Raw genomic sequence first — 25329 nt, forward strand, 5'->3', positions numbered from 1 at the left:
GCGCACAGTCGAGCATGTGTGTTGAATAATGGTGCTGATAGCCACGTATAATTTCAAGCAGATTTGATGCCTTTCGGAGACAATTTTTCATTGAATAGGATTGTAGCTGATTTGTGGCAGCAGGAAATAAGCTGTAGTCAAAAGAATCTTCAATATATGGTCGCAGGTCAAATCAGTATTGTATGGCTCGTAACGCGTTGTGTGCATCCCGGCTAGCTCAGTCGTTAGAGCATGAGACTCTTAATCTCAGGGTCGTGGGTTCGAGCCCCACGCTGGGCGGTTCAAATGGCGAAAATAAGGTGTGTGTGGGGCTCGTAACACGTTGTGTGCAGCCCGGCTAGCTCAGTCGGTAGAGCATGAGAATCTTAATCTCAGGGTCGTTGGTTCGAGCCCCACGCTGGGCGGCTCAAAATTTTGTGTCTACGCGGATCCAACATGCGCCCCTCTCGTGAGCCTTGCGTGATGAACGTAACGGGTTACGACGATGCCTAGCTTCGGATGAATATCAGAGGAACGGTATTTGAAGCTGAAAGTAACTCTGACATGAAATAAATGTGTTGTTTTGGAATTTAATTTGTACATCGATATCGTGTGAGATGTGTAGGAAAGCAGCAGCTGTGCTAACTAAATGCAAATAATGGTCGCTCATGCGGTGCGTTTCGAGCTGAAGGGCTCCGATTCACTAGTCTGTAAGAACAAAGTACCCGAAAATCGCGCTAGGAAGCGCCTCCTTAGCTCAGTGGCGGAGCGCTGGTCTAGTAAACCAGAGGTCGTGAGTTCGATCCTCACAGGTGGCAAATGAATTTTGTAACAGCCCCTCCCACCGTGGCCCTTTCGAAAAAAGCGGTCAAGGATAAAAAATATTATGAATGGGTGCGGTATTTAAGAAATGCTCTCGCAAATGAATAGTGTGAATGGTGCTATTAAAGTGGGCACCAGAAACTGCTGCTTTTGGCAGTCTCCGGAGAATGCCGACGTGAAATACTTAGTTCTTGTGATGTATTTTCTACCCCTGATAAAGACCCTCGCGATTGTCGTCGTCGTCGCCGCCGCTTTGGTAATAGCGACAACTCGCCATTGTATCACATAGGGTGAGGTACCTTCCGCAAGCGACTGAGATGGCACTAAGCGATTGAAGCTGATTTGCAACCTCTTGTTTGATCAGAGTCATAAGGGCTTGAATGTAACTTGCGATGGGACACAGCAAGAAGTAGCGTCGTACTTTTAGTACTGAAATTTGAGAAGGAGAAATGCGTCAAAGATGGGAAATTCATTCTGCCAAGTGTACAAATGGCGGAAATGAGGTGTGTGTGGGGATGTATATTGCGCCAGTGACCGTGTGGCCTAATGGATAAGGCGTCGGACTTCGGATCCGAAGATTGCAGGTTCGAATCCTGTCACGGTCGAGTTTTTCCTGTTCTACAAAAGTTGCATGCTGTTTTACTGTGTTGTTTGAGTACTGCAAAACTAGTTGAAAGTAGCTGCTGTCCGCTTCCTGGCTGCAAAACCGGCGTCTACCTGAAGCACAAGCAAGACAAGGGTGATCTGTAGCGAAATTTTCGGCACAGTGCCGTTCAGGAGAGTTTTTGTTGCAACTACTGCATCTGATTCAGGACCCAAGGGCTACGCCACAGGCGTCTGCGCACAGTCGAGCATGTGTGTTGAATAATGGTGCTGATAGCCACGTATAATTTCAAGCAGATTTGATGCCTTTCGGAGACAATTTTTCATTGAATAGGATTGTAGCTGATTTGTGGCAGCAGGAAATAAGCTGTAGTCAAAAGAATCTTCAATAGATGGTCGCAGGTCAAATCAGTATTGTATGGCTCGTAACGCGTTGTGTGCAGCCCGGCTAGCTCAGTCGGTAGAGCATGAGACTCTTAATCTCAGGGTCGTGGGTTCGAGCCCCCACGCTGGGCGGCTCAAAATTTTGTGTCTACGCGGATCCAACATGCGCCCCTCTCGTGAGCCTTGCGTGATGAACGTAACGGGTTACGACGATGCCTAGCTTCGGATGAATATCAGAGGAACGGTATTTGAAGCTGAAAGTAACTCTGACATGAAATAAATGTGTTGTTTTGGAATTTAATTTGTACATCGATATCGTGTGAGATGTGTAGGAAAGCAGCAGCTGTGGTAACTAAATGCAAATAATGGTCGCTCATGCAGTGCGTTTCGAGCTGAAGGGCTCCGATTCACTAGTCTGTAAGAACAAAGTACCCGAAAATCGCGCTAGGAGGCGCCTGCTTAGCTCAGTTGCGGAGCGCTGGTCTAGTAAACCAGAGGTCGTCAGTTCGATCCTCACAGGTGGCAAATGATTTTGTAACAGCCCCTCCAACCGTGCCCCTTTCGAAAAAAGCGGTCAAGGATAAAAAATATTATGAATGGGTGCGGTATTTAAGAAATGCTCTCGCAAATGAATAGTGTGAATGGTGCTATTAAAGTGGGCACCAGAAACTGCTGCTTTTGGCAGTCTCCGGAGAATGCCGACGTGAAATACTTAGTTATTGTGATTTATTTTCTACCCCTGATAAAGACCCTCGCGATTGTCGTCGTCGTCGCCGCCGCTTTGGTAATAGCGACAACTCGCCATTGTATCACATAGGGTGAGGTACCTTCCGCAAGCGACTGAGATGGCACTAAGCGATTGAATCTGATTTGCAACCTCTTGTTTGATCAGCGTCATAAGGGCTTGAATGTAACTTGCGATGGGACACAGCAAGAAGTAGCGTCGTACTTTTAGTACTGAAATTTGAGATGGAGAAATGCGTCAAAGATGGGAAATTCATTCTGCCAAGTGTACAAATGGCGAAAATGAGGTGTGTGTGGGGATGTACATTGCGCCAGTGACCGTGTGGCCTAATGGATAAGGCGTCGGACTTCGGATCCGAAGATTGCAGGTTCGAATCCTGTCACGGTCGAGTTTTTCCTGTTCTACAAAAGTTGTATGCTGTTTTACTGTGTTGTTTGAGTACTGCAAAACTAGTTGAAAGTAGCTGCTGTCCGCTTCCTGGCTGCAAAACCGGCGTCTACCTGAAGCACAAGCAAGACAAGGGTGATCTGTAGCGAAATTTTCGGCACAGTGCCGTTCAGGAGAGTTTTTGTTGCAACTACTGCATCTGATTCAGGACCCAAGGGCTACGCCACAGGCGTCTGCGCACAGTCGAGCATGTGTGTTGAATAATGGTGCTGATAGCCACGTATAATTTCAAGCAGATTTGATGCCTTTCGGAGACAATTTTTCATTGAATAGGATTGTAGCTGATTTGTGGCAGCAGGAAATAAGCTGTAGTCAAAAGAATCTTCAATATATGATCGCAGGTCAAATCAGTATTGTATGGCTCGTAACGCGTTGTGTGCATCCCGGCTAGCTCAGTCGTTAGAGCATGAGACTCTTAATCTCAGGGTCGTGGGTTCGAGCCCCACGCTGGGCGGTTCAAATGGCGAAAATAAGGTGTGTGTGGGGCTCGTAACACGTTGTGTGCAGCCCGGCTAGCTCAGTCGGTAGAGCATGAGAATCTTAATCTCAGGGTCGTTGGCTCGAGCCCCACGCTGGGCGGCTCAAAATTTTGTGTCTACGCGGATCCAACATGCGCCCCTCTCGTGAGCCTTGCGTGATGAACGTAACGGGTTACGACGATGCCTAGCTTCGGATGAATATCAGAGGAACGGTATTTGAAGCTGAAAGTAACTCTGACATGAAATAAATGTGTTGTTTTGGAATTTAATTTGTACATCGATATCGTGTGAGATGTGTAGGAAAGCAGCAGCAGTGCTAACTAAATGCAAATAATGGTCGCTCATGCGGTGCGTTTCGAGCTGAAGGGCTCCGATTCACTAGTCTGTAAGAACAAAGTACCCGAAAATCGCGCTAGGAAGCGCCTCCTTAGCTCAGTGGCGGAGCGCTGGTCTAGTAAACCAGAGGTCGTGAGTTCGATCCTCACAGGTGGCAAATGAATTTTGTAACAGCCCCTCCCACCGTGGCCCTTTCGAAAAAAGCGGTCAAGGATAAAAAATATTATGAATGGGTGCGGTATTTAAGAAATGCTCTCGCAAATGAATAGTGTGAATGGTGCTATTAAAGTGGGCACCAGAAACTGCTGCTTTTGGCAGTCTCCGGAGAATGCCGACGTGAAATACTTAGTTCTTGTGATGTATTTTCTACCCCTGATAAAGACCCTCGCGATTGTCGTCGTCGTCGCCGCCGCTTTGGTAATAGCGACAACTCGCCATTGTATCACATAGGGTGAGGTACCTTCCGCAAGCGACTGAGATGGCACTAAGCGATTGAAGCTGATTTGCAACCTCTTGTTTGATCAGCGTCATAAGGGCTTGAATGTAACTTGCGATGGGACACAGCAAGAAGTAGCGTCGTACTTTTAGTACTGAAATTTGAGAAGGAGAAATGCGTCAAAGATGGGAAATTCATTCTGCCAAGTGTACAAATGGCGGAAATGAGGTGTGTGTGGGGATGTATATTGCGCCAGTGACCGTGTGGCCTAATGGATAAGGCGTCGGACTTCGGATCCGAAGATTGCAGGTTCGAATCCTGTCACGGTCGAGTTTTACCTGTTCTACAAAAGTTGCATGCTGTTTTACTGTGTTGTTTGAGTACTGCAAAACTAGTTGAAAGTAGCTGCTGTCCGCTTCCTGGCTGCAAAACCGGCGTCTACCTGAAGCACAAGCAAGACAAGGGTGATCTGTAGCGAAATTTTCGGCACAGTGCCGTTCAGGAGAGTTTATGTTGCAACTACTGCATCTGATTCAGGACCCAAGGGCTACGCCACAGGCGTCTGCGCACAGTCGAGCATGTGTGTTGAATAATGGTGCTGATAGCCACGTATAATTTCAAGCAGATTTGATGCCTTTCGGAGACAATTTTTCATTGAATAGGATTGTAGCTGATTTGTGGCAGCAGGAAATAAGCTGTAGTCAAAAGAATCTTCAATAGATGGTCGCAGGTCAAATCAGTATTGTATGGCTCGTAACGCGTTGTGTGCAGCCCGGCTAGCTCAGTCGGTAGAGCATGAGACTCTTAATCTCAGGGTCGTGGGTTCGAGCCCCCACGCTGGGCGGCTCAAAATTTTGTGTCTACGCGGATCCAACATGCGCCCCTCTCGTGAGCCTTGCGTGATGAACGTAACGGGTTACGACGATGCCTAGCTTCGGATGAATATCAGAGGAACGGTATTTGAAGCTGAAAGTAACTCTGACATGAAATAAATGTGTTGTTTTGGAATTTAATTTGTACATCGATATCGTGTGAGATGTGTAGGAAAGCAGCAGCTGTGGTAACTAAATGCAAATAATGGTCGCTCATGCAGTGCGTTTCGAGCTGAAGGGCTCCGATTCACTAGTCTGTAAGAACAAAGTACCCGAAAATCACGCTAGGAGGCGCCTCCTTAGCTCAGTGGCGGAGCGCTGGTCTAGTAAACCAGAGGTCGTGAGTTCGATCCTCACAGGTGGCAAATGAATTTTGTAACAGCCCCTCCCACCGTGGCCCTTTCGAAAAAAGCGGTCAAGGATAAAAAATATTATGAATGGGTGCGGTATTTAAGAAATGCTCTCGCAAATGAATAGTGTGAATGGTGCTATTAAAGTGGACACCAGAAACTGCTGCTTTTGGCAGTCTCCGGAGAATGCCGACGTGAAATACTTAGTTCTTGTGATGTATTTTCTACCCCTGATAAAGACCCTCGCGATTGTCGTCGTCGTCGCCGCCGCTTTGGTAATAGCGACAACTCGCCATTGTATCACATAGGGTGAGGTACCTTCCGCAAGCGACTGAGATGGCACTAAGCGATTGAAGCTGATTTGCAACCTCTTGTTTGATCAGCGTCATAAGGGCTTGAATGTAACTTGCGATGGGACACAGCAAGAAGTAGCGTCGTACTTTTAGTACTGAAATTTGAGATGGAGAAATGCGTCAAAGATGGGAAATTCATTCTGCCAAGTGTACAAATGGCGAAAATGAGGTGTGTGTGGGGATGTATATTGCGCCAGTGACCGTGTGGCCTAATGGATAAGGCGTCGGACTTCGGATCCGAAGATTGCAGGTTCGAATCCTGTCACGGTCGAGTTTTTCCTGTTCTACAAAAGTTGCATGCTGTTTTACTGTGTTGTTTGAGTACTGCAAAACTAGTTGAAAGTAGCTGCTGTCCGCTTCCTGGCTGCAAAACCGGCGTCTACCTGAAGCACAAGCAAGACAAGGGTGATCTGTAGCGAAATTTTCGGCACAGTGCCGTTCAGGAGAGTTTTTGTTGCAACTACTGCATCTGATTCAGGACCCAAGGGCTACGCCACAGGCGTCTGCGCACAGTCGAGCATGTGTGTTGAATAATGGTGCTGATAGCCACGTATAATTTCAAGCAGATTTGATGCCTTTCGGAGACAATTTTTCATTGAATAGGATTGTAGCTGATTTGTGGCAGCAGGAAATAAGCTGTAGTCAAAAGAATCTTCAATAGATGGTCGCAGGTCAAATCAGTATTGTATGGCTCGTAACGCGTTGTGTGCAGCCCGGCTAGCTCAGTCGGTAGAGCATGAGACTCTTAATCTCAGGGTCGTGGGTTCGAGCCCCACGCTGGGCGGCTCAAAATTTTGTGTCTACGCGGATCCAACATGCGCCCTCTCGTGAGCCTTGCGTGATGAACGTAACGGGTTACGACGATGCCTAGCTTTGGATGAATATCAGAGGAACGGTATTTGAAGCTGAAAGTAACTCTGACATGAAATAAATGTGTTGTTTTGGAATTTAATTTGTACATCGATATCGTGTGAGATGTGTAGGAAAGCAGCAGCTGTGGTAACTAAATGCAAATAATGGTCGCTCATGCAGTGCGTTTCGAGCTGAAGGGCTCCGATTCACTAGTCTGTAAGAACAAAGTACCCGAAAATCGCGCTAGGAGGCGCCTCCTTAGCTCAGTGGCGGAGCGCTGGTCTAGTAAACCAGAGGTCGTGAGTTCGATCCTCACAGGTGGCAAATGAATTTTGTAACAGCCCCTCCCACCGTGGCCCTTTCGAAAAAAGCGGTCAAGGATAAAAAATATTATGAATGGGTGCGGTATTTAAGAAATGCTCTCGCAAATGAATAGTGTGAATGGTGCTATTAAAGTGGACACCAGAAACTGCTGCTTTTGGCAGTCTCCGGAGAATGCCGACGTGAAATACTTAGTTCTTGTGATGTATTTTCTACCCCTGATAAAGACCCTCGCGATTGTCGTCGTCGTCGCCGCCGCTTTGGTAATAGCGACAACTCGCCATTGTATCACATAGGGTGAGGTACCTTCCGCAAGCGACTGAGATGGCACTAAGCGATTGAAGCTGATTTGCAACCTCTTGTTTGATCAGCGTCATAAGGGCTTGAATGTAACTTGCGATGGGACACAGCAAGAAGTAGCGTCGTACTTTTAGTACTGAAATTTGAGATGGAGAAATGCGTCAAAGATGGGAAATTCATTCTGCCAAGTGTACAAATGGCGAAAATGAGGTGTGTGTGGGGATGTATATTGCGCCAGTGACCGTGTGGCCTAATGGATAAGGCGTCGGACTTCGGATCCGAAGATTGCAGGTTCGAATCCTGTCACGGTCGAGTTTTTCCTGTTCTACAAAAGTTGCATGCTGTTTTACTGTGTTGTTTGAGTACTGCAAAACTAGTTGAAAGTAGCTGCTGTCCGCTTCCTGGCTGCAAAACCGGCGTCTACCTGAAGCACAAGCAAGACAAGGGTGATCTGTAGCGAAATTTTCGGCACAGTGCCGTTCAGGAGAGTTTTTGTTGCAACTACTGCATCTGATTCAGGACCCAAGGGCTACGCCACAGGCGTCTGCGCACAGTCGAGCATGTGTGTTGAATAATGGTGCTGATAGCCACGTATAATTTCAAGCAGATTTGATGCCTTTCGGAGACAATTTTTCATTGAATAGGATTGTAGCTGATTTGTGGCAGCAGGAAATAAGCTGTAGTCAAAAGAATCTTCAATAGATGGTCGCAGGTCAAATCAGTATTGGATGGCTCGTAACGCGTTGTGTGCAGCCCGGCTAGCTCAGTCGGTAGAGCATGAGACTCTTAATCTCAGGGTCGTGGGTTCGAGCCCCACGCTGGGCGGCTCAAAATTTTGTGTCTACGCGGATCCAACATGCGCCCCTCTCGTGAGCCTTGCGTGATGAACGTAACGGGTTACGACGATGCCTAGCTTCGGATGAATATCAGAGGAACGGTATTTGAAGCTGAAAGTAACTCTGACATGAAATAAATGTGTTGTTTTGGAATTTAATTTGTACATCGATATCGTGTGAGATGTGTAGGAAAGCAGCAGCTGTGGTAACTAAATGCAAATAATGGTCGCTCACGCAGTGCGTTTCGAGCTGAAGGGCTCCGATTCACTAGTCTGTAAGAACAAAGTACCCGAAAATCGCGCTAGGAGGCGCCTCCTTAGCTCAGTGGCGGAGCGCTGGTCTAGTAAACCAGAGGTCGTGAGTTCGATCCTCACAGGTGGCAAATGAATTTTGTAACAGCCCCTCCCACCGTGGCCCTTTCGAAAAAAGCGGTCAAGGATAAAAAATATTATGAATGGGTGCGGTATTTAAGGAATGCTCTCGCAAATGAATAGTGTGAATGGTGCTATTAAAGTGGGCACCAGAAACTGCTGCTTTTGGCAGTCTCCGGAGAATGCCGACGTGAAATATTTAGTTCTTGTGATGTATTTTCTACCCCTGATAAAGACCCTCGCGATTGTCGTCGTCGTCGTCGCCGCCGCTTTGGTAATAGCGACAACTCGCCATTGTATCACATAGGGTGAGGTACCTTCCGCAAGCGACTGAGATGGCACTAAGCGATTGAAGCTGATTTGCAACCTCTTGTTTGATCAGCGTCATAAGGGCTTGAATGTAACTTGCGATGGGACACAGCAAGAAGTAGCGTCGTACTTTTAGTACTGAAATTTGAGATGGAGAAATGCGTCAAAGATGGGAAATTCATTCTGCCAAGTGTACAAATGGCGAAAATGAGGTGTGTGTGGGGATGTATATTGCGCCAGTGACCGTGTGGCCTAATGGATAAGGCGTCGGACTTCGGATCCGAAGATTGCAGGTTCGAATCCTGTCACGGTCGAGTTTTTCCTGTTCTACAAAAGTTGCTTGCTGTTTTACTGTGTTGTTTGAGTACTGCAAAACTAGTTGAAAGTAGCTGCTGTCCGCTTCCTGGCTGCAAAACCGGCGTCTACCTGAAGCACAAGCAAGACAAGGGTGATCTGTAGCGAAATTTTCGGCACAGTGCCGTTCAGGAGAGTTTTTGTTGCAACTACTGCATCTGATTCAGGACCCAAGGGCTACGCCACAGGCGTCTGCGCACAGTCGAGCATGTGTGTTGAATAATGGTGCTGATAGCCACGTATAATTTCAAGCAGATTTGATGCCTTTCGGAGACAATTTTTCATTGAATAGGATTGTAGCTGATTTGTGGCAGCAGGAAATAAGCTGTAGTCAAAAGAATCTTCAATAGATGGTCGCAGGTCAAATCAGTATTGTATGGCTCGTAACGCGTTGTGTGCAGCCCGGCTAGCTCAGTCGGTAGAGCATGAGACTCTTAATCTCAGGGTCGTGGGTTCGAGCCCCACGCTGGGCGGCTCAAAATTTTGTGTCTACGCGGATCCAACATGCGCCCTCTCGTGAGCCTTGCGTGATGAACGTAACGGGTTACGACGATGCCTAGCTTTGGATGAATATCAGAGGAACGGTATTTGAAGCTGAAAGTAACTCTGACATGAAATAAATGTGTTGTTTTGGAATTTAATTTGTACATCGATATCGTGTGAGATGTGTAGGAAAGCAGCAGCTGTGGTAACTAAATGCAAATAATGGTCGCTCATGCAGTGCGTTTCGAGCTGAAGGGCTCCGATTCACTAGTCTGTAAGAACAAAGTACCCGAAAATCGCGCTAGGAGGCGCCTCCTTAGCTCAGTGGCGGAGCGCTGGTCTAGTAAACCAGAGGTCGTGAGTTCGATCCTCACAGGTGGCAAATGAATTTTGTAACAGCCCCTCCCACCGTGGCCCTTTCGAAAAAAGCGGTCAAGGATAAAAAATATTATGAATGGGTGCGGTATTTAAGAAATGCTCTCGCAAATGAATAGTGTGAATGGTGCTATTAAAGTGGACACCAGAAACTGCTGCTTTTGGCAGTCTCCGGAGAATGCCGACGTGAAATACTTAGTTCTTGTGATGTATTTTCTACCCCTGATAAAGACCCTCGCGATTGTCGTCGTCGTCGTCGTCGTCGCCGCCGCTTTGGTAATAGCGACAACTCGCCATTGTATCACATAGGGTGAGGTACCTTCCGCAAGCGACTGAGATGGCACTAAGCGATTGAAGCTGATTTGCAACCTCTTGTTTGATCAGCGTCATAAGGGCTTGAATGTAACTTGCGATGGGACACAGCAAGAAGTAGCGTCGTACTTTTAGTACTGAAATTTGAGATGGAGAAATGCGTCAAAGATGGGAAATTCATTCTGCCAAGTGTACAAATGGCGAAAATGAGGTGTGTGTGGGGATGTATATTGCGCCAGTGACCGTGTGGCCTAATGGATAAGGCGTCGGACTTCGGATCCGAAGATTGCAGGTTCGAATCCTGTCACGGTCGAGTTTTTCCTGTTCTACAAAAGTTGCATGCTGTTTTACTGTGTTGTTTGAGTACTGCAAAACTAGTTGAAAGTAGCTGCTGTCCGCTTCCTGGCTGCAAAACCGGCGTCTACCTGAAGCACAAGCAAGACAAGGGTGATCTGTAGCGAAATTTTCGGCACAGTGCCGTTCAGGAGAGTTTTTGTTGCAACTACTGCATCTGATTCAGGACCCAAGGGCTACGCCACAGGCGTCTGCGCACAGTCGAGCATGTGTGTTGAATAATGGTGCTGATAGCCACGTATAATTTCAAGCAGATTTGATGCCTTTCGGAGACAATTTTTCATTGAATAGGATTGTAGCTGATTTGTGGCAGCAGGAAATAAGCTGTAGTCAAAAGAATCTTCAATAGATGGTCGCAGGTCAAATCAGTATTGGATGGCTCGTAACGCGTTGTGTGCAGCCCGGCTAGCTCAGTCGGTAGAGCATGAGACTCTTAATCTCAGGGTCGTGGGTTCGAGCCCCACGCTGGGCGGCTCAAAATTTTGTGTCTACGCGGATCCAACATGCGCCCCTCTCGTGAGCCTTGCGTGATGAACGTAACGGGTTACGACGATGCCTAGCTTCGGATGAATATCAGAGGAACGGTATTTGAAGCTGAAAGTAACTCTGACATGAAATAAATGTGTTGTTTTGGAATTTAATTTGTACATCGATATCGTGTGAGATGTGTAGGAAAGCAGCAGCTGTGGTAACTAAATGCAAATAATGGTCGCTCACGCAGTGCGTTTCGAGCTGAAGGGCTCCGATTCACTAGTCTGTAAGAACAAAGTACCCGAAAATCGCGCTAGGAGGCGCCTCCTTAGCTCAGTGGCGGAGCGCTGGTCTAGTAAACCAGAGGTCGTGAGTTCGATCCTCACAGGTGGCAAATGAATTTTGTAACAGCCCCTCCCACCGTGGCCCTTTCGAAAAAAGCGGTCAAGGATAAAAAATATTATGAATGGGTGCGGTATTTAAGGAATGCTCTCGCAAATGAATAGTGTGAATGGTGCTATTAAAGTGGGCACCAGAAACTGCTGCTTTTGGCAGTCTCCGGAGAATGCCGACGTGAAATATTTAGTTCTTGTGATGTATTTTCTACCCCTGATAAAGACCCTCGCGATTGTCGTCGTCGTCGCCGCCGCTTTGGTAATAGCGACAACTCGCCATTGTATCACATAGGGTGAGGTACCTTCCGCAAGCGACTGAGATGGCACTAAGCGATTGAAGCTGATTTGCAACCTCTTGTTTGATCAGCGTCATAAGGGCTTGAATGTAACTTGCGATGGGACACAGCAAGAAGTAGCGTCGTACTTTTAGTACTGAAATTTGAGATGGAGAAATGCGTCAAAGATGGGAAATTCATTCTGCCAAGTGTACAAATGGCGAAAATGAGGTGTGTGTGGGGATGTATATTGCGCCAGTGACCGTGTGGCCTAATGGATAAGGCGTCGGACTTCGGATCCGAAGATTGCAGGTTCGAATCCTGTCACGGTCGAGTTTTTCCTGTTCTACAAAAGTTGCTTGCTGTTTTACTGTGTTGTTTGAGTACTGCAAAACTAGTTGAAAGTAGCTGCTGTCCGCTTCCTGGCTGCAAAACCGGCGTCTACCTGAAGCACAAGCAAGACAAGGGTGATCTGTAGCGAAATTTTCGGCACAGTGCCGTTCAGGAGAGTTTTTGTTGCAACTACTGCATCTGATTCAGGACCCAAGGGCTACGCCACAGGCGTCTGCGCACAGTCGAGCATGTGTGTTGAATAATGGTGCTGATAGCCACGTATAATTTCAAGCAGATTTGATGCCTTTCGGAGACAATTTTTCATTGAATAGGATTGTAGCTGATTTGTGGCAGCAGGAAATAAGCTGTAGTCAAAAGAATCTTCAATAGATGGTCGCAGGTCAAATCAGTATTGTATGGCTCGTAACGCGTTGTGTGCAGCCCGGCTAGCTCAGTCGGTAGAGCATGAGACTCTTAATCTCAGGGTCGTGGGTTCGAGCCCCACGCTGGGCGGCTCAAAATTTTGTGTCTACGCGGATCCAACATGCGCCCTCTCGTGAGCCTTGCGTGATGAACGTAACGGGTTACGACGATGCCTAGCTTTGGATGAATATCAGAGGAACGGTATTTGAAGCTGAAAGTAACTCTGACATGAAATAAATGTGTTGTTTTGGAATTTAATTTGTACATCGATATCGTGTGAGATGTGTAGGAAAGCAGCAGCTGTGGTAACTAAATGCAAATAATGGTCGCTCATGCAGTGCGTTTCGAGCTGAAGGGCTCCGATTCACTAGTCTGTAAGAACAAAGTACCCGAAAATCGCGCTAGGAGGCGCCTCCTTAGCTCAGTGGCGGAGCGCTGGTCTAGTAAACCAGAGGTCGTGAGTTCGATCCTCACAGGTGGCAAATGAATTTTGTAACAGCCCCTCCCACCGTGGCCCTTTCGAAAAAAGCGGTCAAGGATAAAAAATATTATGAATGGGTGCGGTATTTAAGAAATGCTCTCGCAAATGAATAGTGTGAATGGTGCTATTAAAGTGGACACCAGAAACTGCTGCTTTTGGCAGTCTCCGGAGAATGCCGACGTGAAATACTTAGTTCTTGTGATGTATTTTCTACCCCTGATAAAGACCCTCGCGATTGTCGTCGTCGTCGCCGCCGCTTTGGTAATAGCGACAACTCGCCATTGTATCACATAGGGTGAGGTACCTTCCGCAAGCGACTGAGATGGCACTAAGCGATTGAAGCTGATTTGCAACCTCTTGTTTGATCAGCGTCATAAGGGCTTGAATGTAACTTGCGATGGGACACAGCAAGAAGTAGCGTCGTACTTTTAGTACTGAAATTTGAGATGGAGAAATGCGTCAAAGATGGGAAATTCATTCTGCCAAGTGTACAAATGGCGAAAATGAGGTGTGTGTGGGGATGTATATTGCGCCAGTGACCGTGTGGCCTAATGGATAAGGCGTCGGACTTCGGATCCGAAGATTGCAGGTTCGAATCCTGTCACGGTCGAGTTTTTCCTGTTCTACAAAAGTTGCATGCTGTTTTACTGTGTTGTTTGAGTACTGCAAAACTAGTTGAAAGTAGCTGCTGTCCGCTTCCTGGCTGCAAAACCGGCGTCTACCTGAAGCACAAGCAAGACAAGGGTGATCTGTAGCGAAATTTTCGGCACAGTGCCGTTCAGGAGAGTTTTTGTTGCAACTACTGCATCTGATTCAGGACCCAAGGGCTACGCCACAGGCGTCTGCGCACAGTCGAGCATGTGTGTTGAATAATGGTGCTGATAGCCACGTATAATTTCAAGCAGATTTGATGCCTTTCGGAGACAATTTTTCATTGAATAGGATTGTAGCTGATTTGTGGCAGCAGGAAATAAGCTGTAGTCAAAAGAATCTTCAATAGATGGTCGCAGGTCAAATCAGTATTGGATGGCTCGTAACGCGTTGTGTGCAGCCCGGCTAGCTCAGTCGGTAGAGCATGAGACTCTTAATCTCAGGGTCGTGGGTTCGAGCCCCACGCTGGGCGGCTCAAAATTTTGTGTCTACGCGGATCCAACATGCGCCCCTCTCGTGAGCCTTGCGTGATGAACGTAACGGGTTACGACGATGCCTAGCTTCGGATGAATATCAGAGGAACGGTATTTGAAGCTGAAAGTAACTCTGACATGAAATAAATGTGTTGTTTTGGAATTTAATTTGTACATCGATATCGTGTGAGATGTGTAGGAAAGCAGCAGCTGTGGTAACTAAATGCAAATAATGGTCGCTCACGCAGTGCGTTTCGAGCTGAAGGGCTCCGATTCACTAGTCTGTAAGAACAAAGTACCCGAAAATCGCGCTAGGAGGCGCCTCCTTAGCTCAGTGGCGGAGCGCTGGTCTAGTAAACCAGAGGTCGTGAGTTCGATCCTCACAGGTGGCAAATGAATTTTGTAACAGCCCCTCCCACCGTGGCCCTTTCGAAAAAAGCGGTCAAGGATAAAAAATATTATGAATGGGTGCGGTATTTAAGGAATGCTCTCGCAAATGAATAGTGTGAATGGTGCTATTAAAGTGGGCACCAGAAACTGCTGCTTTTGGCAGTCTCCGGAGAATGCCGACGTGAAATATTTAGTTCTTGTGATGTATTTTCTACCCCTGATAAAGACCCTCGCGATTGTCGTCGTCGTCGCCGCCGCTTTGGTAATAGCGACAACTCGCCATTGTATCACATAGGGTGAGGTACCTTCCGCAAGCGACTGAGATGGCACTAAGCGATTGAAGCTGATTTGCAACCTCTTGTTTGATCAGCGTCATAAGGGCTTGAATGTAACTTGCGATGGGACACAGCAAGAAGTAGCGTCGTACTTTTAGTACTGAAATTTGAGATGGAGAAATGCGTCAAAGATGGGAAATTCATTCTGCCAAGTGTACAAATGGCGAAAATGAGGTGTGTGTGGGGATGTATATTGCGCCAGTGACCGTGTGGCCTAATGGATAAGGCGTCGGACTTCGGATCCGAAGATTGCAGGTTCGAATCCTGTCACGGTCGAGTTTTTCCTGTTCTACAAAAGTTGCTTGCTGTTTTACTGTGTTGTTTGAGTACTGCAAAACTAGTTGAAAGTAGCTGCTGTCCGCTTCCTGGCTGCAAAACCGGCGTCTACCTGAAGCACAAGCAAGACAAGGGTGATCTGTAGCGAAATTTTCGGCACAGTGCCGTTCAGGAGAGTTTTTGTTGCAACTACTGCATCTGATTCAGGACCCAAGGGCTACGCCACAGGCGTCTGCGCACAGTCGAGCATGTGTGTTGAATAATGGTGCTGATAGCCACGTATAATTTCAAGCAGATTTGATGCCTTTCGGAGACAATTTTTCATTGAATAGGATTGTAGCTGATTTGTGGCAGCAGGAAATAAGCTGTAGTCAAAAGAATCTTCAATAGATGGTCGCAGGTCAAATCAGTATTGTATGGCTCGTAACGCGTTGTGTGCAGCCCGGCTAGCTCAGTCGGTAGAGCATGAGACTCTTAATCTCAGGGTCGTGGGTTCGAGCCCCACGCTGGGCGGCTCAAAATTTTGTGTCTACGCGGATCCAACATGCGCCCTCTCGTGAGCCTTGCGTGATGAACGTAACGGGTTACGACGATGCCTAGCTTTGGATGAATATCAGAGGAACGGTATTTGAAGCTGAAAGTAACTCTGACATGAAATAAATGTGTTGTTTTGGAATTTAATTTGTACATCGATATCGTGTGAGATGTGTAGGAAAGCAGCAGCTGTGGTAACTAAATGCAAATAATGGTCGCTCATGCAGTGCGTTTCGAGCTGAAGGGCTCCGATTCACTAGTCTGTAAGAACAAAGTACCCGAAAATCGCGCTAGGAGGCGCCTCCTTAGCTCAGTGGCGGAGCGCTGGTCTAGTAAACCAGAGGTCGTGAGTTCGATCCTCACAGGTGGCAAATGAATTTTGTAACAGCCCCTCCCACCGTGGCCCTTTCGAAAAAAGCGGTCAAGGATAAAAAATATTATGAATGGGTGCGGTATTTAAGAAATGCTCTCGCAAATGAATAGTGTGAATGGTGCTATTAAAGTGGACACCAGAAACTGCTGCTTTTGGCAGTCTCCGGAGAATGCCGACGTGAAATACTTAGTTCTTGTGATGTATTTTCTACCCCTGATAAAGACCCTCGCGATTGTCGTCGTCGTCGCCGCCGCTTTGGTAATAGCGACAACTCGCCATTGTATCACATAGGGTGAGGTACCTTCCGCAAGCGACTGAGATGGCACTAAGCGATTGAAGCTGATTTGCAACCTCTTGTTTGATCAGCGTCATAAGGGCTTGAATGTAACTTGCGATGGGACACAGCAAGAAGTAGCGTCGTACTTTTAGTACTGAAATTTGAGATGGAGAAATGCGTCAAAGATGGGAAATTCATTCTGCCAAGTGTACAAATGGCGAAAATGAGGTGTGTGTGGGGATGTATATTGCGCCAGTGACCGTGTGGCCTAATGGATAAGGCGTCGGACTTCGGATCCGAAGATTGCAGGTTCGAATCCTGTCACGGTCGAGTTTTTCCTGTTCTACAAAAGTTGCATGCTGTTTTACTGTGTTGTTTGAGTACTGCAAAACTAGTTGAAAGTAGCTGCTGTCCGCTTCCTGGCTGCAAAACCGGCGTCTACCTGAAGCACAAGCAAGACAAGGGTGATCTGTAGCGAAATTTTCGGCACAGTGCCGTTCAGGAGAGTTTTTGTTGCAACTACTGCATCTGATTCAGGACCCAAGGGCTACGCCACAGGCGTCTGCGCACAGTCGAGCATGTGTGTTGAATAATGGTGCTGATAGCCACGTATAATTTCAAGCAGATTTGATGCCTTTCGGAGACAATTTTTCATTGAATAGGATTGTAGCTGATTTGTGGCAGCAGGAAATAAGCTGTAGTCAAAAGAATCTTCAATAGATGGTCGCAGGTCAAATCAGTATTGGATGGCTCGTAACGCGTTGTGTGCAGCCCGGCTAGCTCAGTCAGTAGAGCATGAGACTCTTAATCTCAGGGTCGTGGGTTCGAGCCCCACGCTGGGCGGCTCAAAATTTTGTGTCTACGCGGATCCAACATGCGCCCCTCTCGTGAGCCTTGCGTGATGAACGTAACGGGTTACGACGATGCCTAGCTTCGGATGAATATCAGAGGAACGGTATTTGAAGCTGAAAGTAACTCTGACATGAAATAAATGTGTTGTTTTGGAATTTAATTTGTACATCGATATCGTGTGAGATGTGTAGGAAAGCAGCAGCTGTGGTAACTAAATGCAAATAATGGTCGCTCACGCAGTGCGTTTCGAGCTGAAGGGCTCCGATTCACTAGTCTGTAAGAACAAAGTACCCGAAAATCGCGCTAGGAGGCGCCTCCTTAGCTCAGTGGCGGAGCGCTGGTCTAGTAAACCAGAGGTCGTGAGTTCGATCCTCACAGGTGGCAAATGAATTTTGTAACAGCCCCTCCCACCGTGGCCCTTTCGAAAAAAGCGGTCAAGGATAAAAAAAATTATGAATGGGTGCGGTATTTAAGAAATGCTCTCGCAAATGAATAGTGTGAATGGTGCTATTAAAGTGGGCACCAGAAACTGCTGCTTTTGGCAGTCTCCGGAGAATGCCGACGTGAAATACTTAGTTCTTGTGATGTATTTTCTACCCCTGATAAAGACCCTCGCGATTGTCGTCGTCGTCGTCGTCGCCGCCGCTTTGGTAATAGCGACAACTCGCCATTGTATCACATAGGGTGAGGTACCTTCCGCAAGCGACTGAGATGGCGCTAAGCGATTGAAGCTGATTTGCAACCTCTTGTTTGATCAGCGTCATAAGGGCTTGAATGTAACTTGCGATGGGACACAGCAAGAAGTAGCGTCGTACTTTTAGTACTGAAATTTGAGATGGAGAAATGCGTCAAAGATGGGAAATTCATTCTGCCAAGTGTACAAATGGCGAAAATGAGGTGTGTGTGGGGATGTATATTGCGCCAGTGACCTTGTGGCCTAATGGATAAGGCGTCGGACTTCGGATCCGAAGATTGCAGGTTCGAATCCTGTCACGGTCGAGTTTTTCCTGTTCTACAAAAGTTGCATGCTGTTTTACTGTGTTGTTTGAGTACTGCAAAACTAGTTGAAAGTAGCTGCTGTCCGCTTCCTGGCTGCAAAACCGGCGTCTACCTGAAGAACAAGCAAGACAAGGGTGATCTGTAGCGAAATTTTCGGCACAGTGCCGTTCAGGAGAGTTTTTGTTGCAACTACTGCATCTGATTCAGGACCCAAGGGCTACGCCACAGGCGTCTGCGCACAGTCGAGCATGTGTGTTGAATAATGGTGCTGATAGCCACGTATAATTTCAAGCAGATTTGATGCCTTTCGGAGACAATTTTTCATTGAATAGGATTGTAGCTGATTTGTGGCAGCAGGAAATAAGCTGTAGTCAAAAGAATCTTCAATAGATGGTCGCAGGTCAAATCAGTATTGGATGGCTCGTAACGCGTTGTGTGCAGCCCGGCTAGCTCAGTCGGTAGAGCATGAGACTCTTAATCTCAGGGTCGTGGGTTCGAGCCCCACGCTGGGCGGCTCAAAATTTTGTGTCTACGCGGATCCAACATGCGCCCCTCTCGTGAGCCTTGCGTGATGAACGTAACGGGTTACGACGATGCCTAGCTTCGGATGAATATCAGAGGAACGGTATTTGAAGCTGAAAGTAACTCTGACATGAAATAAATGTGTTGTTTTGGAATTTAATTTGTACATCGATATCGTGTGAGATGTGTAGGAAAGCAGCAGCTGTGGTAACTAAATGCAAATAATGGTCGCTCACGCAGTGCGTTTCGAGCTGAAGGGCTCCGATTCACTAGTCTGTAAGAACAAAGTACCCGAAAATCGCGCTAGGAGGCGCCTCCTTAGCTCAGTGGCGGAGCGCTGGTCTAGTAAACCAGAGGTCGTGAGTTCGATCCTCACAGGTGGCAAATGAATTTTGTAACAGCCCCTCCCACCGTGGCCCTTTCGAAAAAAGCGGTCAAGGATAAAAAAAATTATGAATGGGTGCGGTATTTAAGAAATGCTCTCTCAAATGAATAGTGTGAATGGTGCTATTAAAGTGGGCACCAGAAACTGCTGCTTTTGGCAGTCTCCGGAGAATGCCGACGTGAAATACTTAGTTCTTGTGATGTATTTTCTACCCCTGATAAAGACCCTCGCGATTGTCGTCGTCGTCGTCGCCGCCGCTTTGGTAATAGCGACAACTCGCCATTGTATCACATAGGGTGAGGTACCTTCCGCAAGCGACTGAGATGGCGCTAAGCGATTGAAGCTGATTTGCAACCTCTTGTTTGATCAGCGTCAGAAGGGCTTGAATGTAACTTGCGATGGGACACAGCAAGAAGTAGCGTCGTACTTTTAGTACTGAAATTTGAGATGGAGAAATGCGTCAAAGATGGGAAATTCATTCTGCCAAGTGTACAAATGGCGAAAATGAGGTGTGTGTGGGGATGTATATTGCGCCAGTGACCGTGTGGCCTAATGGATAAGGCGTCGGACTTCGGATCCGAAGATTGCAGGTTCGAATCCTGTCACGGTCGAGTTTTTCCTGTTCTACAAAAGTTGCATGCTGTTTTACTGTGTTGTTTGAGTACTGCAAAACTAGTTGAAAGTAGCTGCTGTCCGCTTCCTGGCTGCAAAACCGGCGTCTACCTGAAGCACAAGCAAGACAAGGGTGATCTGTAGCGAAATTTTCGGCACAGTGCCGTTCAGGAGAGTTTTTGTTGCAACTACTGCATCTGATTCAGGACCCAAGGGCTACGCCACAGGCGTCTGCGCACAGTCGAGCATGTGTGTTGAATAATGGTGCTGATAGCCACGTATAATTTCAAGCAGATTTGATGCCTTTCGGAGACAATTTTTCATTGAATAGGATTGTAGCTGATTTGTGGCAGCAGGAAATAAGCTGTAGTCAAAAGAATCTTCAATAGATGGTCGCAGGTCAAATCAGTATTGTATGGCTCGTAACGCGTTGTGTGCAGCCCGGCTAGCTCAGTCGGTAGAGCATGAGACTCTTAATCTCAGGGTCGTGGGTTCGAGCCCCACGCTGGGCGGCTCAAAATTTTGTGTCTACGCGGATCCAACATGCGCCCCTCTCGTGAGCCTTGCGTGATGAACGTAACGGGTTACGACGATGCCTAGCTTCGGATGAATATCAGAGGAACGGTATTTGAAGCTGAAAGTAACTCTGACATGAAATAAATGTGTTGTTTTGGAATTTAATTTGTACATCGATATCGTGTGAGATGTGTAGGAAAGCAGCAGCTGTGGTAACTAAATGCAAATAATGGTCGCTCATGCAGTGCGTTTCGAGCTGAAGGGCTCCGATTCACTAGTCTGTAAGAACAAAGTACCCGAAAATCGCGCTAGGAGGCGCCTCCTTAGCTCAGTTGCGGAGCGCTGGTCTAGTAAACCAGAGGTCGTGAGTTCGATCCTCACAGGTGGCAAATGAATTTTGTAACAGCCCCTCCAACCGTGGCCCTTTCGAAAAAAGCGGTCAAGGATAAAAAATATTATGAATGGGTGCGGTATTTAAGAAATGCTCTCGCAAATGAATAGTGTGAATGGTGCTATTAAAGTGGGCACCAGAAACTGCTGCTTTTGGCAGTCTCCGGAGAATGCCGACGTGAAATACTTAGTTCTTGTGATGTATTTTCTACCCCTGATAAAGACCCTCGCGATTGTCGTCGTCGTCGCCGCCGCTTTGGTAATAGCGACAACTCGCCATTGTATCACATAGGGTGAGGTACCTTCCGCAAGCGACTGAGATGGCGCTAAGCGATTGAAGCTGATTTGCAACCTCTTGTTTGATCAGCGTCATAAGGGCTTGAATGTAACTTGCGATGGGACACAGCAAGAAGTAGCGTCGTACTTTTAGTACTGAAATTTGAGATGGAGAAATGCGTCAAAGATGGGAAATTCATTCTGCCAAGTGTACAAATGGCGAAAATGAGGTGTGTGTGGGGATGTATATTGCGCCAGTGACCGTGTGGCCTAATGGATAAGGCGTCGGACTTCGGATCCGAAGATTGCAGGTTCGAATCCTGTCACGGTCGAGTTTTTCCTGTTCTACAAAAGTTGCATGCTGTTTTACTGTGTTGTTTGAGTACTGCAAAACTAGTTGAAAGTAGCTGCTGTCCGCTTCCTGGCTGCAAAACCGGCGTCTACCTGAAGAACAAGCAAGACAAGGGTGATCTGTAGCGAAATTTTCGGCACAGTGCCGTTCAGGAGAGTTTTTGTTGCAACTACTGCATCTGATTCAGGACCCAAGGGCTACGCCACAGGCGTCTGCGCACAGTCGAGCATGTGTGTTGAATAATGGTGCTGATAGCCACGTATAATTTCAAGCAGATTTGATGCCTTTCGGAGACAATTTTTCATTGAATAGGATTGTAGCTGATTTGTGGCAGCAGGAAATAAGCTGTAGTCAAAAGAATCTTCAATAGATGGTCGCAGGTCAAATCAGTATTGTATGGCTCGTAACGCGTTGTGTGCAGCCCGGCTAGCTCAGTCGGTAGAGCATGAGACTCTTAATCTCAGGGTCGTGGGTTCGAGCCCCACGCTGGGCGGCTCAAAATTTTGTGTCTACGCGGATCCAACATGCGCCCCTCTCGTGAGCCTTGCGTGATGAACGTAACGGGTTACGACGATGCCTAGCTTCGGATGAATATCAGAGGAACGGTATTTGAAGCTGAAAGTAACTCTGACATGAAATAAATGTGTTGTTTTGGAATTTAATTTGTACATCGATATCGTGTGAGATGTGTAGGAAAGCAGCAGCTGTGGTAACTAAATGCAAATAATGGTCGCTCACGCAGTGCGTTTCGAGCTGAAGGGCTCCGATTCACTAGTCTGTAAGAACAAAGTACCCGAAAATCGCGCTAGGAGGCGCCTCCTTAGCTCAGTGGCGGAGCGCTGGTCTAGTAAACCAGAGGTCGTGAGTTCGATCCTCACAGGTGGCAAATGAATTTTGTAACAGCCCCTCCCACCGTGGCCCTTTCGAAAAAAGCGGTCAAGGATAAAAAAAATTATGAATGGGTGCGGTATTTAAGAAATGCTCTCGCAAATGAATAGTGTGAATGGTGCTATTAAAGTGGGCACCAGAAACTGCTGCTTTTGGCAGTCTCCGGAGAATGCCGACGTGAAATACTTAGTTCTTGTGATGTATTTTCTACCCCTGATAAAGACCCTCGCGATTGTCGTCGTCGTCGTCGCCGCCGCTTTGGTAATAGCGACAACTCGCCATTGTATCACATAGGGTGAGGTACCTTCCGCAAGCGACTGAGATGGCGCTAAGCGATTGAAGCTGATTTGCAACCTCTTGTTTGATCAGCGTCATAAGGGCTTGAATGTAACTTGCGATGGGACACAGCAAGAAGTAGCGTCGTACTTTTAGTACTGAAATTTGAGATGGAGAAATGCGTCAAAGATGGGAAATTCATTCTGCCAAGTGTACAAATGGCGAAAATGAGGTGTGTGTGGGGATGTATATTGCGCCAGTGACCGTGTGGCCTAATGGATAAGGCGTCGGACTTCGGATCCGAAGATTGCAGGTTCGAATCCTGTCACGGTCGAGTTTTTCCTGTTCTACAAAAGTTGCATGCTGTTTTACTGTGTTGTTTGAGTACTGCAAAACTAGTTGAAAGTAGCTGCTGTCCGCTTCCTGGCTGCAAAACCGGCGTCTACCTGAAGAACAAGCAAGACAAGGGTGATCTGTAGCGAAATTTTCGGCACAGTGCCGTTCAGGAGAGTTTTTGTTGCAACTACTGCATCTGATTCAGGACCCAAGGGCTACGCCACAGGCGTCTGCGCACAGTCGAGCATGTGTGTTGAATAATGGTGCTGATAGCCACGTATAATTTCAAGCAGATTTGATGCCTTTCGGAGACAATTTTTCATTGAATAGGATTGTAGCTGATTTGTGGCAGCAGGAAATAAGCTGTAGTCAAAAGAATCTTCAATAGATGGTCGCAGGTCAAATCAGTATTGGATGGCTCGTAACGCGTTGTGTGCAGCCCGGCTAGCTCAGTCGGTAGAGCATGAGACTCTTAATCTCAGGGTCGTGGGTTCGAGCCCCACGCTGGGCGGCTCAAAATTTTGTGTCTACGCGGATCCAACATGCGCCCCTCTCGTGAGCCTTGCGTGATGAACGTAACGGGTTACGACGATGCCTAGCTTCGGATGAATATCAGAGGAACGGTATTTGAAGCTGAAAGTAACTCTGACATGAAATAAATGTGTTGTTTTGGAATTTAATTTGTACATCGATATCGTGTGAGATGTGTAGGAAAGCAGCAGCTGTGGTAACTAAATGCAAATAATGGTCGCTCACGCAGTGCGTTTCGAGCTGAAGGGCTCCGATTCACTAGTCTGTAAGAACAAAGTACCCGAAAATCGCGCTAGGAGGCGCCTCCTTAGCTCAGTGGCGGAGCGCTGGTCTAGTAAACCAGAGGTCGTGAGTTCGATCCTCACAGGTGGCAAATGAATTTTGTAACAGCCCCTCCCACCGTGGCCCTTTCGAAAAAAGCGGTCAAGGATAAAAAAAATTATGAATGGGTGCGGTATTTAAGAAATGCTCTCGCAAATGAATAGTGTGAATGGTGCTATTAAAGTGGGCACCAGAAACTGCTGCTTTTGGCAGTCTCCGGAGAATGCCGACGTGAAATACTTAGTTCTTGTGATGTATTTTCTACCCCTGATAAAGACCCTCGCGATTGTCGTCGTCGTCGTCGTCGCCGCCGCTTTGGTAATAGCGACAACTCGCCATTGTATCACATAGGGTGAGGTACCTTCCGCAAGCGACTGAGATGGCGCTAAGCGATTGAAGCTGATTTGCAACCTCTTGTTTGATCAGCGTCATAAGGGCTTGAATGTAACTTGCGATGGGACACAGCAAGAAGTAGCGTCGTACTTTTAGTACTGAAATTTGAGATGGAGAAATGCGTCAAAGATGGGAAATTCATTCTGCCAAGTGTACAAATGGCGAAAATGAGGTGTGTGTGGGGATGTATATTGCGCCAGTGACCGTGTGGCCTAATGGATAAGGCGTCGGACTTCGGATCCGAAGATTGCAGGTTCGAATCCTGTCACGGTCGAGTTTTTCCTGTTCTACAAAAGTTGCATGCTGTTTTACTGTGTTGTTTGAGTACTGCAAAACTAGTTGAAAGTAGCTGCTGTCCGCTTCCTGGCTGCAAAACCGGCGTCTACCTGAAGAACAAGCAAGACAAGGGTGATCTGTAGCGAAATTTTCGGCACAGTGCCGTTCAGGAGAGTTTTTGTTGCAACTACTGCATCTGATTCAGGACCCAAGGGCTACGCCACAGGCGTCTGCGCACAGTCGAGCATGTGTGTTGAATAATGGTGCTGATAGCCACGTATAATTTCAAGCAGATTTGATGCCTTTCGGAGACAATTTTTCATTGAATAGGATTGTAGCTGATTTGTGGCAGCAGGAAATAAGCTGTAGTCAAAAGAATCTTCAATAGATGGTCGCAGGTCAAATCAGTATTGTATGGCTCGTAACGCGTTGTGTGCAGCCCGGCTAGCTCAGTCGGTAGAGCATGAGACTCTTAATCTCAGGGTCGTGGGTTCGAGCCCCACGCTGGGCGGCTCAAAATTTTGTGTCTACGCGGATCCAACATGCGCCCCTCTCGTGAGCCTTGCGTGATGAACGTAACGGGTTACGACGATGCCTAGCTTCGGATGAATATCAGAGGAATGGTATTTGAAGCTGAAAGTAACTCTGACATGAAATAAATGTGTTGTTTTGGAATTTAATTTGTACATCGATATCGTGTGAGATGTGTAGGAAAGCAGCAGCTGTGGTAACTAAATGCAAATAATGGTCGCTCATGCAGTGCGTTTCGAGCTGAAGGGCTCCGATTCACTAGTCTGTAAGAACAAAGTACCCGAAAATCGCGCTAGGAGGCGCCTCCTTAGCTCAGTGGCGGAGCGCTGGTCTAGTAAACCAGAGGTCGTGAGTTCGATCCTCACAGGTGGCAAATGAATTTTGTAACAGCCCCTCCCACCGTGGCCCTTTCGAAAAAAGCGGTCAAGGATAAAAAAAATTATGAATGGGTGCGGTATTTAAGAAATGCTCTCGCAAATGAATAGTGTGAATGGTGCTATTAAAGTGGGCACC

General features: G+C 47.1%; 51 non-coding genes across 51 annotated transcripts; all 51 read left to right on the top strand.

Moving 5' to 3' along the window:
* The first annotated feature begins 206 nt into the window (after window positions 1–206).
* Trnak-cuu (transfer RNA lysine (anticodon CUU)) lies at window positions 207–279 on the top strand. The gene has a single exon. It is a non-coding gene; the product is annotated as a tRNA-Lys (tRNA).
* Window positions 280–331: 52 nt separating this feature from the next.
* On the top strand, window positions 332–404 carry Trnak-cuu (transfer RNA lysine (anticodon CUU)). The gene has a single exon. It is a non-coding gene; the product is annotated as a tRNA-Lys (tRNA).
* Window positions 405–725: 321 nt separating this feature from the next.
* Window positions 726–797, top strand: Trnat-agu (transfer RNA threonine (anticodon AGU)). Its single transcript has one exon. It is a non-coding gene; the product is annotated as a tRNA-Thr (tRNA).
* A 536-nt stretch (window positions 798–1333) lies between these two features.
* Window positions 1334–1406, top strand: Trnar-ucg (transfer RNA arginine (anticodon UCG)). Its single transcript has one exon. It is a non-coding gene; the product is annotated as a tRNA-Arg (tRNA).
* A 440-nt stretch (window positions 1407–1846) lies between these two features.
* Trnak-cuu (transfer RNA lysine (anticodon CUU)) lies at window positions 1847–1920 on the top strand. Its single transcript has one exon. It is a non-coding gene; the product is annotated as a tRNA-Lys (tRNA).
* Window positions 1921–2848: 928 nt separating this feature from the next.
* On the top strand, window positions 2849–2921 carry Trnar-ucg (transfer RNA arginine (anticodon UCG)). Its single transcript has one exon. It is a non-coding gene; the product is annotated as a tRNA-Arg (tRNA).
* Window positions 2922–3361: 440 nt separating this feature from the next.
* Window positions 3362–3434, top strand: Trnak-cuu (transfer RNA lysine (anticodon CUU)). Its single transcript has one exon. It is a non-coding gene; the product is annotated as a tRNA-Lys (tRNA).
* Window positions 3435–3486: 52 nt separating this feature from the next.
* On the top strand, window positions 3487–3559 carry Trnak-cuu (transfer RNA lysine (anticodon CUU)). Its single transcript has one exon. It is a non-coding gene; the product is annotated as a tRNA-Lys (tRNA).
* Window positions 3560–3880: 321 nt separating this feature from the next.
* Window positions 3881–3952, top strand: Trnat-agu (transfer RNA threonine (anticodon AGU)). Its single transcript has one exon. It is a non-coding gene; the product is annotated as a tRNA-Thr (tRNA).
* Window positions 3953–4488: 536 nt separating this feature from the next.
* Window positions 4489–4561, top strand: Trnar-ucg (transfer RNA arginine (anticodon UCG)). The gene has a single exon. It is a non-coding gene; the product is annotated as a tRNA-Arg (tRNA).
* A 440-nt stretch (window positions 4562–5001) lies between these two features.
* On the top strand, window positions 5002–5075 carry Trnak-cuu (transfer RNA lysine (anticodon CUU)). The gene has a single exon. It is a non-coding gene; the product is annotated as a tRNA-Lys (tRNA).
* A 321-nt stretch (window positions 5076–5396) lies between these two features.
* On the top strand, window positions 5397–5468 carry Trnat-agu (transfer RNA threonine (anticodon AGU)). The gene has a single exon. It is a non-coding gene; the product is annotated as a tRNA-Thr (tRNA).
* Window positions 5469–6004: 536 nt separating this feature from the next.
* Trnar-ucg (transfer RNA arginine (anticodon UCG)) lies at window positions 6005–6077 on the top strand. Its single transcript has one exon. It is a non-coding gene; the product is annotated as a tRNA-Arg (tRNA).
* A 440-nt stretch (window positions 6078–6517) lies between these two features.
* On the top strand, window positions 6518–6590 carry Trnak-cuu (transfer RNA lysine (anticodon CUU)). The gene has a single exon. It is a non-coding gene; the product is annotated as a tRNA-Lys (tRNA).
* Window positions 6591–6910: 320 nt separating this feature from the next.
* Trnat-agu (transfer RNA threonine (anticodon AGU)) lies at window positions 6911–6982 on the top strand. Its single transcript has one exon. It is a non-coding gene; the product is annotated as a tRNA-Thr (tRNA).
* Window positions 6983–7518: 536 nt separating this feature from the next.
* On the top strand, window positions 7519–7591 carry Trnar-ucg (transfer RNA arginine (anticodon UCG)). Its single transcript has one exon. It is a non-coding gene; the product is annotated as a tRNA-Arg (tRNA).
* A 440-nt stretch (window positions 7592–8031) lies between these two features.
* On the top strand, window positions 8032–8104 carry Trnak-cuu (transfer RNA lysine (anticodon CUU)). The gene has a single exon. It is a non-coding gene; the product is annotated as a tRNA-Lys (tRNA).
* A 321-nt stretch (window positions 8105–8425) lies between these two features.
* Trnat-agu (transfer RNA threonine (anticodon AGU)) lies at window positions 8426–8497 on the top strand. Its single transcript has one exon. It is a non-coding gene; the product is annotated as a tRNA-Thr (tRNA).
* A 539-nt stretch (window positions 8498–9036) lies between these two features.
* Window positions 9037–9109, top strand: Trnar-ucg (transfer RNA arginine (anticodon UCG)). Its single transcript has one exon. It is a non-coding gene; the product is annotated as a tRNA-Arg (tRNA).
* Window positions 9110–9549: 440 nt separating this feature from the next.
* Trnak-cuu (transfer RNA lysine (anticodon CUU)) lies at window positions 9550–9622 on the top strand. Its single transcript has one exon. It is a non-coding gene; the product is annotated as a tRNA-Lys (tRNA).
* A 320-nt stretch (window positions 9623–9942) lies between these two features.
* Trnat-agu (transfer RNA threonine (anticodon AGU)) lies at window positions 9943–10014 on the top strand. The gene has a single exon. It is a non-coding gene; the product is annotated as a tRNA-Thr (tRNA).
* A 545-nt stretch (window positions 10015–10559) lies between these two features.
* Window positions 10560–10632, top strand: Trnar-ucg (transfer RNA arginine (anticodon UCG)). The gene has a single exon. It is a non-coding gene; the product is annotated as a tRNA-Arg (tRNA).
* Window positions 10633–11072: 440 nt separating this feature from the next.
* Window positions 11073–11145, top strand: Trnak-cuu (transfer RNA lysine (anticodon CUU)). The gene has a single exon. It is a non-coding gene; the product is annotated as a tRNA-Lys (tRNA).
* Window positions 11146–11466: 321 nt separating this feature from the next.
* Window positions 11467–11538, top strand: Trnat-agu (transfer RNA threonine (anticodon AGU)). The gene has a single exon. It is a non-coding gene; the product is annotated as a tRNA-Thr (tRNA).
* Window positions 11539–12074: 536 nt separating this feature from the next.
* Trnar-ucg (transfer RNA arginine (anticodon UCG)) lies at window positions 12075–12147 on the top strand. The gene has a single exon. It is a non-coding gene; the product is annotated as a tRNA-Arg (tRNA).
* A 440-nt stretch (window positions 12148–12587) lies between these two features.
* On the top strand, window positions 12588–12660 carry Trnak-cuu (transfer RNA lysine (anticodon CUU)). The gene has a single exon. It is a non-coding gene; the product is annotated as a tRNA-Lys (tRNA).
* Window positions 12661–12980: 320 nt separating this feature from the next.
* On the top strand, window positions 12981–13052 carry Trnat-agu (transfer RNA threonine (anticodon AGU)). The gene has a single exon. It is a non-coding gene; the product is annotated as a tRNA-Thr (tRNA).
* A 536-nt stretch (window positions 13053–13588) lies between these two features.
* On the top strand, window positions 13589–13661 carry Trnar-ucg (transfer RNA arginine (anticodon UCG)). The gene has a single exon. It is a non-coding gene; the product is annotated as a tRNA-Arg (tRNA).
* Window positions 13662–14101: 440 nt separating this feature from the next.
* On the top strand, window positions 14102–14174 carry Trnak-cuu (transfer RNA lysine (anticodon CUU)). Its single transcript has one exon. It is a non-coding gene; the product is annotated as a tRNA-Lys (tRNA).
* A 321-nt stretch (window positions 14175–14495) lies between these two features.
* Window positions 14496–14567, top strand: Trnat-agu (transfer RNA threonine (anticodon AGU)). The gene has a single exon. It is a non-coding gene; the product is annotated as a tRNA-Thr (tRNA).
* Window positions 14568–15103: 536 nt separating this feature from the next.
* Window positions 15104–15176, top strand: Trnar-ucg (transfer RNA arginine (anticodon UCG)). Its single transcript has one exon. It is a non-coding gene; the product is annotated as a tRNA-Arg (tRNA).
* Window positions 15177–15616: 440 nt separating this feature from the next.
* Window positions 15617–15689, top strand: Trnak-cuu (transfer RNA lysine (anticodon CUU)). Its single transcript has one exon. It is a non-coding gene; the product is annotated as a tRNA-Lys (tRNA).
* Window positions 15690–16009: 320 nt separating this feature from the next.
* Window positions 16010–16081, top strand: Trnat-agu (transfer RNA threonine (anticodon AGU)). The gene has a single exon. It is a non-coding gene; the product is annotated as a tRNA-Thr (tRNA).
* Window positions 16082–16617: 536 nt separating this feature from the next.
* Trnar-ucg (transfer RNA arginine (anticodon UCG)) lies at window positions 16618–16690 on the top strand. The gene has a single exon. It is a non-coding gene; the product is annotated as a tRNA-Arg (tRNA).
* A 440-nt stretch (window positions 16691–17130) lies between these two features.
* Trnak-cuu (transfer RNA lysine (anticodon CUU)) lies at window positions 17131–17203 on the top strand. Its single transcript has one exon. It is a non-coding gene; the product is annotated as a tRNA-Lys (tRNA).
* Window positions 17204–17524: 321 nt separating this feature from the next.
* Window positions 17525–17596, top strand: Trnat-agu (transfer RNA threonine (anticodon AGU)). The gene has a single exon. It is a non-coding gene; the product is annotated as a tRNA-Thr (tRNA).
* Window positions 17597–18138: 542 nt separating this feature from the next.
* On the top strand, window positions 18139–18211 carry Trnar-ucg (transfer RNA arginine (anticodon UCG)). The gene has a single exon. It is a non-coding gene; the product is annotated as a tRNA-Arg (tRNA).
* A 440-nt stretch (window positions 18212–18651) lies between these two features.
* Window positions 18652–18724, top strand: Trnak-cuu (transfer RNA lysine (anticodon CUU)). Its single transcript has one exon. It is a non-coding gene; the product is annotated as a tRNA-Lys (tRNA).
* Window positions 18725–19045: 321 nt separating this feature from the next.
* Trnat-agu (transfer RNA threonine (anticodon AGU)) lies at window positions 19046–19117 on the top strand. Its single transcript has one exon. It is a non-coding gene; the product is annotated as a tRNA-Thr (tRNA).
* Window positions 19118–19656: 539 nt separating this feature from the next.
* On the top strand, window positions 19657–19729 carry Trnar-ucg (transfer RNA arginine (anticodon UCG)). The gene has a single exon. It is a non-coding gene; the product is annotated as a tRNA-Arg (tRNA).
* Window positions 19730–20169: 440 nt separating this feature from the next.
* Trnak-cuu (transfer RNA lysine (anticodon CUU)) lies at window positions 20170–20242 on the top strand. The gene has a single exon. It is a non-coding gene; the product is annotated as a tRNA-Lys (tRNA).
* Window positions 20243–20563: 321 nt separating this feature from the next.
* Trnat-agu (transfer RNA threonine (anticodon AGU)) lies at window positions 20564–20635 on the top strand. Its single transcript has one exon. It is a non-coding gene; the product is annotated as a tRNA-Thr (tRNA).
* Window positions 20636–21171: 536 nt separating this feature from the next.
* On the top strand, window positions 21172–21244 carry Trnar-ucg (transfer RNA arginine (anticodon UCG)). Its single transcript has one exon. It is a non-coding gene; the product is annotated as a tRNA-Arg (tRNA).
* Window positions 21245–21684: 440 nt separating this feature from the next.
* Window positions 21685–21757, top strand: Trnak-cuu (transfer RNA lysine (anticodon CUU)). The gene has a single exon. It is a non-coding gene; the product is annotated as a tRNA-Lys (tRNA).
* A 321-nt stretch (window positions 21758–22078) lies between these two features.
* Trnat-agu (transfer RNA threonine (anticodon AGU)) lies at window positions 22079–22150 on the top strand. The gene has a single exon. It is a non-coding gene; the product is annotated as a tRNA-Thr (tRNA).
* Window positions 22151–22689: 539 nt separating this feature from the next.
* Window positions 22690–22762, top strand: Trnar-ucg (transfer RNA arginine (anticodon UCG)). Its single transcript has one exon. It is a non-coding gene; the product is annotated as a tRNA-Arg (tRNA).
* Window positions 22763–23202: 440 nt separating this feature from the next.
* Trnak-cuu (transfer RNA lysine (anticodon CUU)) lies at window positions 23203–23275 on the top strand. Its single transcript has one exon. It is a non-coding gene; the product is annotated as a tRNA-Lys (tRNA).
* A 321-nt stretch (window positions 23276–23596) lies between these two features.
* Window positions 23597–23668, top strand: Trnat-agu (transfer RNA threonine (anticodon AGU)). The gene has a single exon. It is a non-coding gene; the product is annotated as a tRNA-Thr (tRNA).
* Window positions 23669–24210: 542 nt separating this feature from the next.
* Window positions 24211–24283, top strand: Trnar-ucg (transfer RNA arginine (anticodon UCG)). The gene has a single exon. It is a non-coding gene; the product is annotated as a tRNA-Arg (tRNA).
* A 440-nt stretch (window positions 24284–24723) lies between these two features.
* On the top strand, window positions 24724–24796 carry Trnak-cuu (transfer RNA lysine (anticodon CUU)). Its single transcript has one exon. It is a non-coding gene; the product is annotated as a tRNA-Lys (tRNA).
* A 321-nt stretch (window positions 24797–25117) lies between these two features.
* Trnat-agu (transfer RNA threonine (anticodon AGU)) lies at window positions 25118–25189 on the top strand. The gene has a single exon. It is a non-coding gene; the product is annotated as a tRNA-Thr (tRNA).
* Window positions 25190–25329: the final 140 nt, after the last annotated feature.

This window comes from Schistocerca cancellata, chromosome 8, assembly GCF_023864275.1.
Source record: "Schistocerca cancellata isolate TAMUIC-IGC-003103 chromosome 8, iqSchCanc2.1, whole genome shotgun sequence".
Taxonomy (NCBI): Eukaryota; Metazoa; Arthropoda; class Insecta; order Orthoptera; family Acrididae; genus Schistocerca; species Schistocerca cancellata.